General features: G+C 40.0%; 1 protein-coding gene across 1 annotated transcript in view; it reads left to right on the top strand.

Moving 5' to 3' along the window:
• Positions 1 to 15496, top strand: part of ATG4A (autophagy related 4A cysteine peptidase) — a gene marked incomplete in the record, with an annotated part of 835516 nt that overhangs the window by 61624 nt on the left and 758396 nt on the right.

Below are 15496 nucleotides of genomic sequence, written 5' to 3'. Positions count from 1 at the left end.
CCCATCCATTGGTCAAGATCCATCTGTCAAGATTTCTCTTGAACAAGGGCCCTCACATATACCGGGATTTGTTTCACAGCATTTTTGTTCCACAGCATAGAATATCCTCCTCCATGACCCCTCCCTCCAGCCCGTCGTCCTTAATAGCGCAGTCCTTGGCCCCCTCTAGCGGCTCTGAGGTTTTCTTTATTTGTTCATTTTATCAATCATCATGTAATTGATCTGGGCAATGTTTGGCTCTGTGGGTGAGTTAGTGAGAGCAAAGCGATGACAGACTGAAAGTTCTTGGAGTTCTTTGGCATAGGATGAGCGAGGGACACCCTTTTTGAGACTTTGAGTTTTTTTGTTTTCCTTTTGCTGCTCGTGCTGCAAGTGTCTTCCGGGTATTCCACGGGGCATTGTAGATACATGGATGGTGATGAGTATGGTGAGGTGGGGAGAGGAGAGTATGACCTCCCTAGATGAGAATCCTGGGCAATGAAGGATGCAAATGAAGAAGGGTCTTACATGGGGTAACTAATGACTGTACTGTCGAAGGTCCCTGAATGCTTCACTACTATCCTCAGGTCTTGCATACCTCTACTTGGTAGCTTCGAATAACCTTGTTTTTTGAAGGTAATATTTTGGGTAATTTGGTATTAACTATGGGGTTTGGCTATTTACTATAGGCCATGGCCCTTAACCCAGTTTCATCTGTCTGTGCAAGATGTGTGAGTGTTCGTGATGTGTGTGTTGTGTTTGCACTGTTTATCGTGTGTTGTCTCTGTGTCACTTCTTTACTTTGTAACCCATAGTTTGTGTGTCCTTGCTTGAAAAAACAAAGCTAAACAAGAGTGGGAGTGGGCCCAGCCCTGAGGGTACAGGCTTGCTGACTCTGACGCAACCGGGACATGGCGCTAGCAACTCTCTGACCATCTTGTGGCATCACTCAGCAGTTTGTTTACCCATCTCTGTTTGATGTATGGGTTTTTGTTGATGAGTTTGACATTTCAATGATACCCGAAGTGGACTGTATTTCGGGTGATGTAGGTGGACTGTACTACTGCCTTTTCCCTCATCAATGGCTTCTTGGCTTTGTTTTGAAAAAGTCAACCAATTAGAAGGCATGATCTGCCTTTATGAAAAAAAAAAACGGGGGGAAATCAAAGTCTGCAAATTCCATGTGTCTTTTTATGATGAGTCCATGATCCATTCCATCCTTCCATGGAGGCTGCTGTCAGGCTAATATGCCTAATGGGCGGAGGAATTTCAGGGTCGGGTAGGTTCCTGCACTGTGAGAGGGCCTTGCTGTGTGGCAGTGCGCACAGTTGCGTGGCGTCCAGAGTGTAAGACTATGATTAAACAGCTGTCCTCGCTGCTGTTTTGGAGCACCTCAGTTAGTTCCCATGGCTGCCCATGGGGAGACACCATCAGGTCCCATGAGAGCTGTGTTTTTGCTTTGAGAGGATCTCAGGGGGCTGCAAGGCTGTTGAGGGGGATATCTGCTTGGGGAGGGGGGATCTCTTTTGGGGAGGGGGGGGGAGAGCACTGAACCTGTCATGTCTGTATGACTGTAGTCACTGTATTTTCAATGTAGTTCTACATCATTTATTTTAGTTTCTTCCAGGTTTCTATCTATCTTTTCTTCATTTTGATGATTTTATATTGGAATCTTTAGCTATTGAATGATTTTTTAGTCTTTTTTCTTTTATTTTTCTCTCATTTGCTTTTTGGATGATTTTGATGAGCTTTCTTAGTTTTTTACTTATAGTGATCAATTTTCTCTTACCTTTTTTGTTTTTTTTTGTGTCAATGGTTCTTCCTGTTTTTGTTGTAGAGTCTTTCTTTGACTGGGGTCCACCTGTTTGGACACTTATTGCTCTTTGTTTGCTTCCCTGTGCTTGGAATTGGTTCCTGCCATGTAAGGTTTTCAGCTGCTTGTCGTGATTGTTAACAATTTCAGTGGCGGCTCTGACTGTTTTAGGCCCTTTAAGGGTGTCGTTAAAGGAGAACCACTTGTCTTTTCTTTTTAGTTTTTTATTTGAATTTTCTTTACTGTTCCTTTTATTTTGGGAGGGGGACCAGGACTAGTGAGGGGTGAGATCTCCAGTGAGTGTGAGGGGTATACTTCGTATGCTCCAGAGTGTTTATGTGTGCTCCTCTGTGGGGATGGTGTATGTTTCGTTCCATGGTTTTGGTGCAGAGTTGTCTTGGATTTGATGAGTTTGTTAATTCCAGGAACTTTTTCCAGGAACTTTTGGGCTTTGGTGTTGGTGTGCGGAGCTAGGTATGGTGAATGTTTTATCCTCTAGTGGTGGTGTTTGAGGGTACATTTATCCTATGATTTGTTTAAGTGGCCTAGTGTGGGGTGCTCTAGTGTGAGTGAGGTGGTTTGTAACATGCCACAATTGTGACAGTTCAGTGCACTGTATGTTGCCTGGACTGATCTTGAGCATGGTTGCGTTCACTTCTTGAGGTGCACGATGCAGTGTTGGTGTGTTTGTGTTTTAGGGCCGTCTGTTCCCTGTATGAGGTTTGCTTCCTTTTGTCTGGGGATTGGCGTGAGCCTTGAGGTGTATCTGTCACAGGGGTGTGCTGTGGTGCTCTCAGCTTGGAGGAAGGTTTCTGGCACAAGCATGAGATGAAAGGATTCTCCATACTGAGGAGTTACCCCTCGAGAAGGGCCTTTGAGATTTAGACTAGTGGTTTTAGTTTTCATTACCCTTAGTTTTTTCCTTTTTTGTTTTCTAGGTGGTAGGTTTAGGTTATTGAGCAGCCCTAAAAAAGGTGCAAGTTGCCCTTTAAGTCTCTTGCTGTGTTTCCCGAGTCCAGGGACCAGGGCCAGCAACATCACTCCCTTTGAACAGTGTCTTTGTGTCCAGCATGTCATCCAGACATGACAGGTATTGGATCCTTGGCAGCTGATTCTGAAGCGTTTAGCCAATTGCATCAGCTGATCATCTTATCTCTGTATTGTGGCATCATTCTTGGTGAAGGTAGTCTACTGCTCAAGGTCAGGAGGCTACTGTCTCTCTCTGAGCCCAGCGAGCATCTCAATGTCTGTTTCAGGTCTGCTAGGAGGTCGCGTCAGTGTTTCGTGGACAATTGCTGACCAAGAGCTGCAGTTGCTTGTGACCTGCTGTTGAGAGACCTGGAGGCAGCGTGACGCCAGTGTGTCAAGCTATACAGGCAGCATACTCCAGTGTGGACCTTGTCTATGTCTCATTGTGGTGGAGTGTGTCTGTCTGACTATGGGGGGGAGGTCACTGTGTTGTGTTTGTTGTGCCCTGATGTGGTGGTTGTTTGGGTGTGCATGTTGTCTTTTTGTGGTGGTTGGAGGTTGTCTGTGTTTGGGTGGTGTGGTTGTGTGTGGTTTTTGTCAGGCTGTTCCGGTTTTGATGGTTTTATGTGATGTCTATGTGTTGATGTTGTAATGTGTTGGTTGTGTGTTGGTTGCCAGTGATAGTGTGTGTGTACTATGTGACTGGGTCTCTATAGTGTGTGTGGTAACCTTTAGCCTGTGTGGTCTTCAGCATGAGAGTATGATGCTCAGTTGATTTGTGTTTTATTAGTCAAGGGTCTCATTCGTGTTTGTGGGAGGAGGAGTAACATTGGAATGTCCTTGTATAAAAGGTAATTAGCCAATATTGCAGTAATTATGTTGTATTGCTTATTGAAAATGTATTGTATTGCTTATTGAAAAAAAAAGTCACTACATCCTCATTTGTAAATGCTTCCCCAGTGTATTTTTTTTTTTTTTTTTGCTCGTAGCTACATTGATATTTTAAGATGCACTCTAAAAAAAGTCAGTTTTCTCTGTTTCTCTTGCAGCTATGCCTCACTTATTTGGGACCTTTAAAATATTCGTACTGACATTGGTGTGGAGGTTGTGCACCTGTTGGCAGCAGTCCCACTAGTAATTTTGTTCAACACCCATTCCACAAGGGTCCATTCTTGAAGTAAAACCAGCCTTTAAATGTAACATCATGATTTGACAATTGCATATGCAGTTCTTTAAAAAAATGCATATGCAGTTCTTTAAAAAACTCTATAAACACTTGCATTTAGATTTCTTTTCAGTGGCGCTTTTAGTGTTGGCGATCCTCCTGGTGTCATTGATGCAGGGTTTCATTTGGCTTGTGTCAGTATCTGAAATTAAATTATATTTTATGTAATTGTAAAGTAGGACCACTGCTGCACCATTCCACCTTCTGCAGCAGTATTGCAATCAAATCAAGGCCTCTTTAAAATGACCCTGTAAACCTTCTGTCTTCCCTCCATGCCACTGTTCCCCTGTAGTGGCACTGGCAGTTTCTCATTGTACTATTTTCAGGTCTCTGAAATAAAGAAAACATTCTTTTGTGTTTCCTCTATTTATTTATTTATTTATTTATTTATTTTGGCTGACAGTAGCGCCTTAGCTTTCCTGCTGCTGATAGTCTTTTCCATCATCATGCTTACCTGTTTACCCCCTACCCTGGACTTTTGCTTCATGTGGGGAAGGCAACACTAAGCTTTACATTTTACTAGGCTGTTATGCTGACACTGTATTGTGCATTTTCATTGCAACTGAATATTGTTTGGGACTTCTTCCGTAATGTCCGAGGCCAGTTAATAATGTCCTGAGACTAGATCTGCTTTTTCACTGTATTTCCTAGAATGCCGGAGCATGGAATAATGTTTGCCTCTCATCTTTTCTACAGCAGTGTCATAGCTCTCAGCCTTCTCCAGGTGTCATTAAAGCAGTTAGATGTGATCACCATCATGCTTCTGTTGAGGAAGAAAACTGAGGTCCAGTGCTTTGGTTGAGCAACATCCTTCCTGCTGTGTACAAGCCAAGGTCACTTGCTCACTCCTTACCCTCCCCAAACTAGTTTTGCCAGCAGCAGGACTATTAGTCAGTCCTTGGTCACTGGGTGTGTAGTCTGTGATGTTCATCATATTAATCACTGCTGTGGTAGCCTTGGGTATATTGGTTATATCCTGCCAAGGATGTAACAGCTGGCCAGCTTCCATTAACAAAAAAAAAAAAAGATAGGATGTATAAATTTTCTCAGTCTTTTACATTTTTATACAGTATTATCAGACCTGATCCAGGAGCTATATCTTTAGTCAATCTCACTGCCAATAAGCTTTTAGTTAATTCCAATCCTACCTTTTCTGATTAGGATGGGAAAATTGACAGGCATGGGAAAAAGTGTATACTTCTGCAACTTTGAATTTCAATATTTTGACTTGTCAGGCTTATGCATTGCGGTTTGTTTTGACAAATTATGAAAGTATGAGGATTTTTTTTATCTGTAGTCTCTTCTTGTGAGAAAAACTCTGCTTTGAATAGCTTCTCTTTTTTCTGTTGCACAGATCACTACTCATGGTTTACAGTATGTGTGTGTGTTTGTGTGTATGACTCTTCTGATACTTCTTCCAGCGCTGCGGCCACTGGTACTGTTTTGGGGAGGTTTGTATGGCTGTATTCTCAGATCCTGCTAGATGATATAAAAATGAGACTTGTCCCTTGGATACAGATGTAGTGTTTTGGTCCTCTGTTGCAAAGGTGATCAAAAAGTGTGAAGAAAGGGCAAGCTTGATCCAGGGAATCTCTTAAGATTTTCAGCCCCTCTCCTTTCCAACCTTTTCAAGGGATTTTCTATCTTCTCTGCCAATTCTGGCAAAAAACTTAATGAACAGTCACAACAAAAATACTGAGGTGTGGGTTATGTACAGGACAGATTTTTTTCAGGCAAATCAGTTTGGAAAATCATTCATCAAATTTATTTATGGCAGTAGGAGGAAATTCCTCCTTTCCAATGGGTCATTCCTTATCCTCCAGATCAGACTGTTTGGTTTCCACTTGCTGTTCATCACGTACTATCCCAAGGAGTGATAGAACCAGTCTCTCCTTCCAAGGTGAGGAAGGGTTTTTATTTAAGGACATTCCTAGTGCCAAAGAAAGAAAATGCTTGGAGACCAGTTCTGGATCATTTTTTTCTTAAACCTGTTTGTAATATTGCCCATATTCAAAATGATGTCACTTTACAACGTGTTACTTCTTCTTCCTCTTTCAATTTTCCTGGCAACACTAGACTTAAAAGATGCGTATTATCCAGATCTTCAGATGATTCTGTGTGACTGGAGTACATTATTGGTTATCTGCCTTACCGTTTGGACTATCCAGTGCACCAAGAGTGATCACAAAGTGAATAGCTCCATTTGTAGCTTATTGCAGGCTACAAGATAATCACATTTTCCATATTTAGACAAATTGCTCATCTTAACAAAGTTTTTTTTCAAAGTGCCAGGAATCTCTGTCTTTACACAAGCCAGAGTTCCAAGAGAACATTCAAAACTCTTTCTTGACTCCTTCACACAGGATTGTGTTCCTTTGGTGTCAACTAGACACCTCCGTTTAAAGGGCTCACAGGAAAAAAATACATCTTTATCTAGATCTACTTCTAAGGTTTTCCACTCTGACTACAGTCACTTTGAGGGAATACATTAGGATTTTGGGTTTCATGGAATTTATGATTCTCATGATACCCCTGGGAAGACGCCACATGAGAAAGATACAGTGGTATCTGAAATCTCTTTGGTCTCAGCATAAGCACTCTTTATATTTTCAAATCCCAGTGTTAGGGTTTGTCAGAAGGGAATTATTTTTGTGGAGACAACAGATATCATTAAATCTAGTTCTCCCATTATCCATCCCTGCTCCAAAGTAGTCAGTCACCACAAATGCTTCAGACTTTGGTTGGAGAGTAGTTTCAGAAAGGATAAAAGTGCAGGGGGTTTAGGACACCAAGGACAAATACAAACACATTAATATCAAGTTGCTGCTAGCCATGATCAAGGCACTCAACTCTCTGAACCATCTTTGGTCCCCTGGACCTCCCTAAGTAGTTACAGACAGTACCACATTAATTTGGTACACCAACAGGCAAGGGGTAACCAGGTTGTACCCCCTTAGCAGACTAGCCATGTTAGCTTGAAATATAGCTTCACAGCACAATCTCACTCTGCAGGCTTCCTACATTCTGTCAGAACAAAACTGTGTGGCAGACAAGCTGAATAGGACCAGAGCAGACCATCACAAATGGAAACAAGATCAAATGGTCTTCCAAGCTTTCAAGTAGACCTGTTTGCCTCCTCTTTAACAATAAACTGGCAGGATTCTGTTCCAGGACTCTATGCAAGAACCTCTGGAATCCAACCAAATGGTGAACGACCAGCAGATAAAGCAGCAACAAGTCCAGCACAGAAAAAGTTCCTTTAGAAGGTTTATTAACAAACTCACACTTAAAAAAACAGTAAAAAAAGTAATATTAAATAAAGTGGGATAAAAGCGGTTTTGTCCTGGTACCTTCCAGAAATTCCTCAGATGAATCTAAACAGACTACACCCAACTCCGCCTTTAAATAACCTCTGTTGAAGCTACAATGTTTCCTTTTCTCCAGATTCAAAGAGAGAGTGTTCAAAAGCTTTACATATTATATCTTTAGCTCCTAAAAGCTGACAAATGTAAAATTAACTTTTAATTAATTAAAAACAACTAAATGTACATCAATAATTTATAAATAAAATATTTAAATTAAATGGACACCTATATAAAATATATTACTACTAATAAACCATAGATGAAAATTAGAAACAGGCATGTTTATAAATTCATTCTTTTCCTACTCCATCCTAATATGTTAAACAAGGTATTGCAAATATTGTACAAAGATACACAGTAAAACTTGAAAAACAAATAAACATCAAAAGCACAAAAAATCCATATCACCTCCACTGGGAACTGAACCCAGACCCTTCTGCATATAAGACAGATGTAATAACCACTACATTACAATCATTTTTCAAGGGCTTTCTTTTTCAACAAACAAGCTATCTTGCAGTTATCATTAAGTCCTGGGAGTTTAAAAGCATCGAAAAAGAGCTGCCAGTACTTATTCCCTTATTTCTAAATGTACGTGCCAAGCTCCTTCCCCCCTCCTGTTTCCTAGTATCCACTTTTTCTAAAATGACAAATTTGAAGGAGTGTTCAGGATGCACTAAGATGTGCTTTGCCAGGGCACTTGTATTTTTATTTTTTTTTTTTCATATCATATACATGTTCATATATTCGAGACCTAAAAGCCCGTTCAGTTTTACCCGGCAAAGCATAAGAAGAGGAAGTAGGTGGAGCTGAAGAAGAAGAATGGCAGCACCTCAAAACAACATGTGTAAAGGCTACTGAACAGATATGTGGTCGAGCCAGATGTGGAAATAAGTCACTTAAGGAAAGCTGGTAGTGGAATCCAGAAGTCCAGGAAGTCATCAAAAGAAAGGAGTGCAAGAAAAGTGGGAGATAGAAAAGACAGACCAGGCTAGGAAGGAATAGTTGTTGGTTAACAAAGAAGCTAAGAGAGGAGTTAAAACAGCAAAGCGGCAGTCTTCCAACTTCATGTTGCAAGCAAAGGCAGAAAGATAAAAAAGATAGACACCCTTTCATTATGGATGCCAGTGACAACCTGCTCCACTAGTCCATAGGACATCAAAGGCAGATGCAAAGAGTACTTCCAGCAGCTTCTAAATGAAGAAAACCCCACAGAAGCTGTACTGCCTTAAGACTTAAACCTTGTCTGTGATATAAATAGGACCTGCTGGAGAGACAGGTATGCATCTCAGAGACTACCCCTTCTCTGGAACAAACTTCCCATCTATGTGATGCAAAGTTCCTCCCTAATCCAATTCAAGTGCAACTTGGACAATTGGATGGGGAACAAGAAGTTCATCTCTATTGCATTAGAGAGGCATTTGTTTTACACAAGAGATCAGAAACCAGGGGAATCTTTTGCAGCTTATATTACTGACCAGAGAAACAAAGCTAGAATGTGTCAGTTTGGTGACTTAAAAGATGAGTTGATAAAGGACAGGATTGTGTGTGATATTAATATTGCTGCTGTGAGAAGGATTTTGCTTCGTGACCGTGAATTAATGTTGAATAAAACTATTAAGATTTTTCAAATCCATAAAGTTACAGAAAGGCACACAAGTATGCTTGCAAGTGACAATAGCATGGTTTCAGCAGGCATCAGAGCAAATGTACACAGCATACAACATGTGATTGGCACTAGCAGGCCTAAGCACATGGCAGCTACAGCCCCTGCTGGTTCTCCTGGGAACCACATAGTTTTCTAGCAAGTTCTAGGAAAGGAGCATGCTCAGTGCAGTACAGGGGTGAGTCAGCAAAACCCAAATCCAGCTTTATTGTTAACTGTCACAGTTGTGGTGCCAATCATGAGCCTGAGAGAGAGAAATGCTTAGCATTTGATCAGCAATGCCACAAGTGTAAAAAAAATTGAACCATTTTCAAAAGTTTTAAAAATCAAGTAAACCTCCCACATTTATAAAGAAGGGTCACTTGAAAAAGCAAGTTGATCATATAGAGAGCTGCAGTTCTACTTTCTATGTAGCTGGTGTATGAGTAATTGGTGAAAAGGTTGATGCAGTGAATTTGCTGGCAAAGAACAAAGTGTTTTGTACTGTCCAGATCAATGGTAAATCCACCGAGCTCAAAGTAGACACTTGTTCAAGTGTAATGTTATGTCAGCAGACACATTTGCTAAGGTGAGAGCTGGTGAACAAGTAGATGTGGCTAGTTGTGCAAAACTTGTTGCTTTTGGAGGTGTGTGTTCTATGAAGTTAGACCCAGAGGTCAGTCTGGTGGTCAGACCAGCAAGAAAAGTTCCGATAACTATGCAGGATAAAGTCAAAGCTCAGCTGGATAAAATGGTGCAGCAAGATGTAATTTGTCCAGTTACAAAACCAACTGAATGGATGTCATCTATGGTAGCAGCCCACAAGAAAGGCTCAGATGAAATCAGAATATGTATTGACCCAAGAGATTTGAACAAAGTATTAAAGAGACCACATCATCCAATGTGTACAGTCGAGGAAGTCGCAGCCCTAATATGAAATGCCACTGTTTTTTTCTGTCTTGGATGCAAAAACTTCATTTTGGCAAGTGATGCTTGATTGCAAATCCTCATTACTGACTACTTTCAGTACCCCGTTTGGCAGATAGAGTTCTCAGCATGACATTTGGAATAAATTCTGCAAGTGAAGTCTTTCGGCGTGCAATGGAGCAAATTTTTTCCAGTTATCTGTGTGCCATAATAGTAGATGATTTATTGGCTGGAGGCAATGCTGACACAGAACATGACAGAAACCTTAAGAAAGTTTTAGACAGAGCACGGGAAGTGAATTTAAAGCTCAATCCTCTAAAGTGCAAATTCAGACTACCAGAAGTTACATATGTAGGCCATTTATTTACCAGCACTGGCTTGAGACCAGACACGTCCAAGCAAGCAGCCATTCATGAGATGCCAGCACCATATAATGTTCAAGCTCTACAATGTTTTTTGGCATGGTCAACTATTTAGGCAAGTTTATACTAGACTTCAGTGAGTTGACAGCACCTTTGAGAGAGCTGATGCGCAAACATGTTACATGGTCTTTGTTGGAACAGCACCAGAAAGCATCTGAAGACCTTAAGCAGAAAATTGCCACCCCACCTACATTAAGATACTATGATGTCAATAAACCAGCCACTCTTTCCTGTGAGGCTTCAAAATTTGCTCTTGGCGCAGTTATTCTTCAAGAGGGCAGACCACCAAGTAGTATATGCATCTAGAACCCTTACCCAAACTGAAATGCAATATGCTCTAATTGAGAAAGAACGTTTGGCAATAGTATTTGCCTGTTCAGAGTTTCATGATTATATCTATGGTCGAGCTATTCAGATTGAAACTAATCACCAACCTCTAGTTACTATTTTAAAGAAGCCAATGCATTCAGCTCTAGTGAGATTACAAAGAATGATGCTCAAATTGCAAAAGTATAATTTCAGAATGGTCTATACAATAGGCAGACTTCTTTATCTAACGTCCACTGCTATCACCAAATTGAAACTTCATTTCTCAGTTTATGGTAGTCCACACAAAGTTATTTCTGACAATGGTACTCAATGTACTCGTCAGTTGTTTCAGAAATTTGCAAGTGAATGGGACTTTGTACATGTTGTGAGTAGTCCAGAATATCCACAGTCAAGTGGACTAGCTGAGCGTGCAGTACAGAGTGCAAAGCCATTACTTGAGAGGTGAAAATGTGATAATACCGGTGTTTTTTTTTTTTTTTTAATTGACTTAATCTCAGAAACATACCCCGTGACAATATACTTAGCTCACCTGCTCAGAGATGTCTATCTAGGCAAACCAGAACAACATCGCCTATTAGTTCGAGTTTGTTGAGGCCTATAGCTAAGAAAAACAGAACAATTAGAGCTCAATTATTCAGAAAGCATTCTCTCCAGAAGTCCAGCTATGATAAATTGAGCAGATTTCTTCATCCTTTGAAAGAAGGAAAGACAGTGAAGATACAGCAAAAAGTTTCGATAGGATTTGTCAAGTAACAGGTATATGTACCGAGCTGAGATCCTACTTCATAGAATTTGAGGGTGTGCAGTACAGGGTAAATCGCAGACGACTTCCTTTTTACCAGAATCAGTATCGCAGCATTGTTCCTGTAATACAGACTCTATATCTCCGAGCAATCCAGACAATGTTCCTGTTGCAGAATATGTCTTAACTTCTACTTTCATTCCTGATGATGTTCCTGGTGTCCTTGGAGTTGAACATTCAGCAGAGAGTGAGTCCCAGTTGCTAGACCTAATTCTAATTTTTTATGTCACACAATTTGGTCGTATTTCCAGACCTAGTGTGAAATGCACAGCAACCCTGAACAAGATTGTGTACATATATCTAGTACTGTACAATTGCATGACAAAGAATTATTTGTATTGATTGCATGTCAGCTGATGTCAGTATTGCATGACTTATTTCTCAAAGAGGGAGATGTAGAATAGTGTGTGTGTGTGTGTGTGTGTGTGTGTGTGTGTGTGTGTGATAATACAGCTCAGCCAGGAGCCGAGGGCAAAGTCCTTGAATTGATTTAAAGTGGAGTGGTGTTTGTCCCCCCCACTGGTTACAGCACCCTTACACACACATTTTTACTCCTCACACCAAACTGCAATCACTCATTCATAACATTTTTCTGTACTACTTCTGTTTTTCATCCATTTCATTATAAAATCCATAGCCACTTTGTTGTGGTGCACTGTCAATATTATTGTAGTTAATACTGAGCCACATTTATTCTTACGTCTTCTTTTTCATAGATTTTGCTATAGCTTCATTTAATCTCCTATCTCACTACTTATATTCTTACATTCTGTTTTTTGCTGTACAATGCTGATATATGTTTACACTGTCCTCCTTTTATCCTTCTGTTCATAAACCCGTTTCCTTTTTTCATCCAGCATACGTTCCATTTTGTCCTCTTCACGTTTATCTTTTTTCCCTCAGAAGGAGAGTGTCTTCTTTTTTCCTTGTAAAAGATTATTTTTTTCTTATGTAATGCAATGTTTATATTCATATTCTTTTAATGTAACACTTTTTTTTCTTTGTGTAAATTCTCTTCTCCTACCAAAATTTTTTTGTATTTAGTTATGCCTTTGTTTTACTTGTTCGTTTTTCTAATAGTGTCATTTCTGTAATAGTAAGTACACTTTCTTTGTATGCTATCCACCAATTAACTGTGTTATTTTAAATGGCCTCATTGAACAATGATCTTTTTCATACAATTCTCATGTCTTCCTTCACCTCTTTTTTTAACAGCATCTCTCACTAACCTTTGTAATCCTTTCCCTTCTTTAATGCATCCTTCACCATCTGTTGTCTCTACCTATACTTCACAATGATTGGCAAATATGATTTTTCCATTTTCATCTCTGTCCGTCAGAATGAGTTTATGATTAATTTTAGCTGTTAAATTTCTTTATACATTCTATCTTTGCCTGTTACAGTTGGCCAAATTTCAGTACGTGTCTGCTGACTGTAATATCTGAGTTTATTTTTCCTCTGTTCTTTCTTAAGTTGTAATTAAAGCTACCTTTCCATGTTTAGAATTACAATTTTTTTGAGTTACTCAAACACTGTTACCCTTTCATTAACATTTGTTTATGCTTGTACACAGTTAATTTCTACATTGTTTCTTACACGTAATATCACAATGTACACATCTGCCGGGTAAAACTGTAATATTATCTAATAACTGTGCCTTGTTAGTTTTAAAGAAAATAGCAATTATCTGTTGTAATTCCTTCCCAAAACTCCAGATGATCCTATTGTACCATATTTGTTCTTCCTATTATCCCATATTGTTTTTCATATGCTCCTTTTGTTTTCTCTTCAGTAAACTTATGATGTTTAAATGTATAATATCCACCATCTACTTTTGACACTATTTCAAAATCAAACATCTTCTAGCATAATTTTAATAGTATTTAATACAATGAGCTTTAAATAATCCTTTTTCTTTTTCTGAAGTGTTAACTTTCTCTTTCTAAATCATATGCCCCTACTGAGTTGTTTTTTCCACTTTGCTCACCTCCCTTCAACTTTATTATCTTGACTTAAAGCTTTATAAATATTTTAATGTCAGTGTTATAGCTATTACAACAGTGTCAGTATCGTCTTCAGTATTTGCTTCAACATTCTCCATGCAATTTTCCTTTTTCAAAAACATCTCATTTATATTTACAGTATTTTTTGTCCTTCATTTATTTCATTTTTCTTTTTCCACAAATACATTTTACACTTCTTTCCCAATATCATTTAATAACATCTAGTACAACCAGAAATGCCCCTCTTTACTGCACTTTCTGCAAGTCATGTGACAGTCCTTTACAGCATGCCCTCCTTTCCCAAAACGAGCACCAAAGTTTTTGGGGCAAGATTGCATTTAGTTGTCATTCTGCCCTGCAAAGGAAACGTATTTTGGGTAACCCGAAAAACTTTTATCATTCTGTCCTGTGGCTAGCTGTGACCTATCTGCAATTATCTGGACGTGCAAGCTGATTTAAGTATCGTTTTTGCACTTACATTGTCTCAGTGATAGTTAACAAAACTCTACTGTGTTTTATTTATTTGTTTCATTGAATATTAATTGAATGTTGTGGTCTCTCTCTCTAGTTTGTTTCCCACCCAGCCTCCCTAGTGTTGTTGTAGTCTGAAAGTTGGTGGCTGGAATTGCCCACCCCTGCTGTAAATTTATGTTTAAACACTCCTCCTGGATCCATCTCATTTGCTGACTCAACTGAGTACAGTGAGATTATCTGGGGAGGACCACCCCCCTTTCTTCTTTGATTTCAACAGTTCTACCAGTCCCATCTCATCAGCTCTATCTACTGTGTACAGAGAGAGCATTCGGGAAAGACAAACCCCATATTCTCTTAATCTTGCTCCGTTTCCTCCCTCTCCATTTAACAAAAGAAAAAATGTTTATACTTTATTCAGCTGCTCTTACTGTAACTGTGTTCTAACTACTTTACCCTTTTTTGCCGTTCTGTGTGCTCTTAAGTGTTCAAGTGCTCTTATTCTGCATTTATTATTGCTTGTTAGTAGCCTAATTAAATTTGCCTGCTCTTCTAAGCATCTCAGTTTTGGTTTTAGCACTTGTGCTTCAGGCCAGTTATTTTACATTTAGGGTTTCTGTGGTCTACACTCTTGTGGACAAACCATTATCAAATCCTGCTTTCCATAAGTGTGCCAAGTATTCTGAACACTGTGTCTGGACGATTCCCATCAGTTTCTCCTGCTAGCCTGGTTGACATGGGCATACTGAGACAGTGTAGCAACTGCCTCTTGTTCATGAACAGTCCTCTTCTCCTAGGACATAATTCTTCTACTTGAGAGAAATGCATCTACATCAGTAAGCTGGAATCCATGCTCTCTCGCGCCACAGTCAGTATTCCTGACAAAGAGGAGATTGCCAGCACAAATACCACACCACCCACATCACATAGCCAAGCACCACACACACCCACCTGTGCAGGGGTCCTCAATAAAAACTTACCTAAACAACAGAGACCCCCAAAACACACTCACAAACATTCCACACACAGCACCAGTCACATCACACACACAAGACAACACACCAGGCTCAACCAGGAGAAGACCATGGTCAGCTGTCTGTCAGCTGCCAGAATCCACAACATCATGCATGCACTTAAGTCTCTCCACAACAGGTACAAGTATAACTCTGTCATTGTCCATGTTGGTGTGAATGTTTTGAGTCATACCTTCTTGGACTATATGAAGAGAGACATGACTGAGGTCTCAGAGTGTGTGCCCCAGGCAGGTATGACCCTAGCCCTTAGCAGCATCCTACCTTCACCAAGAATGATACCACAGTACCAACAAAAAAAATAATTTGAGTTCAACAATTGGCTTAGTTTCTGGTGCCTTTCCAAGGGGATCCAGTATCCGTATGCCTGGGATGATATGGTTGACAGGTCTCGATGCTTTGCCAGAGATGGCCTCCACCTGTCACCCCTGGGGTTCCGGATCGTGGCCAAGGCTTTTGCCTCCCCCTTTGTTCCTTTATTAGGCTATGTCTGAAAGACAAGTCCTCCAACATA

This window comes from Protopterus annectens, chromosome 15.part0 (assembly GCF_019279795.1).
Source record: "Protopterus annectens isolate FY-2018-M chromosome 15.part0, PAN1.0, whole genome shotgun sequence".
NCBI classification, from domain to species: Eukaryota; Metazoa; Chordata; order Ceratodontiformes; family Protopteridae; genus Protopterus; species Protopterus annectens.
The sequence above is the reverse complement of the archived record's forward strand: the minus strand, read 5'-3'. Positions and strand labels throughout refer to the sequence as shown.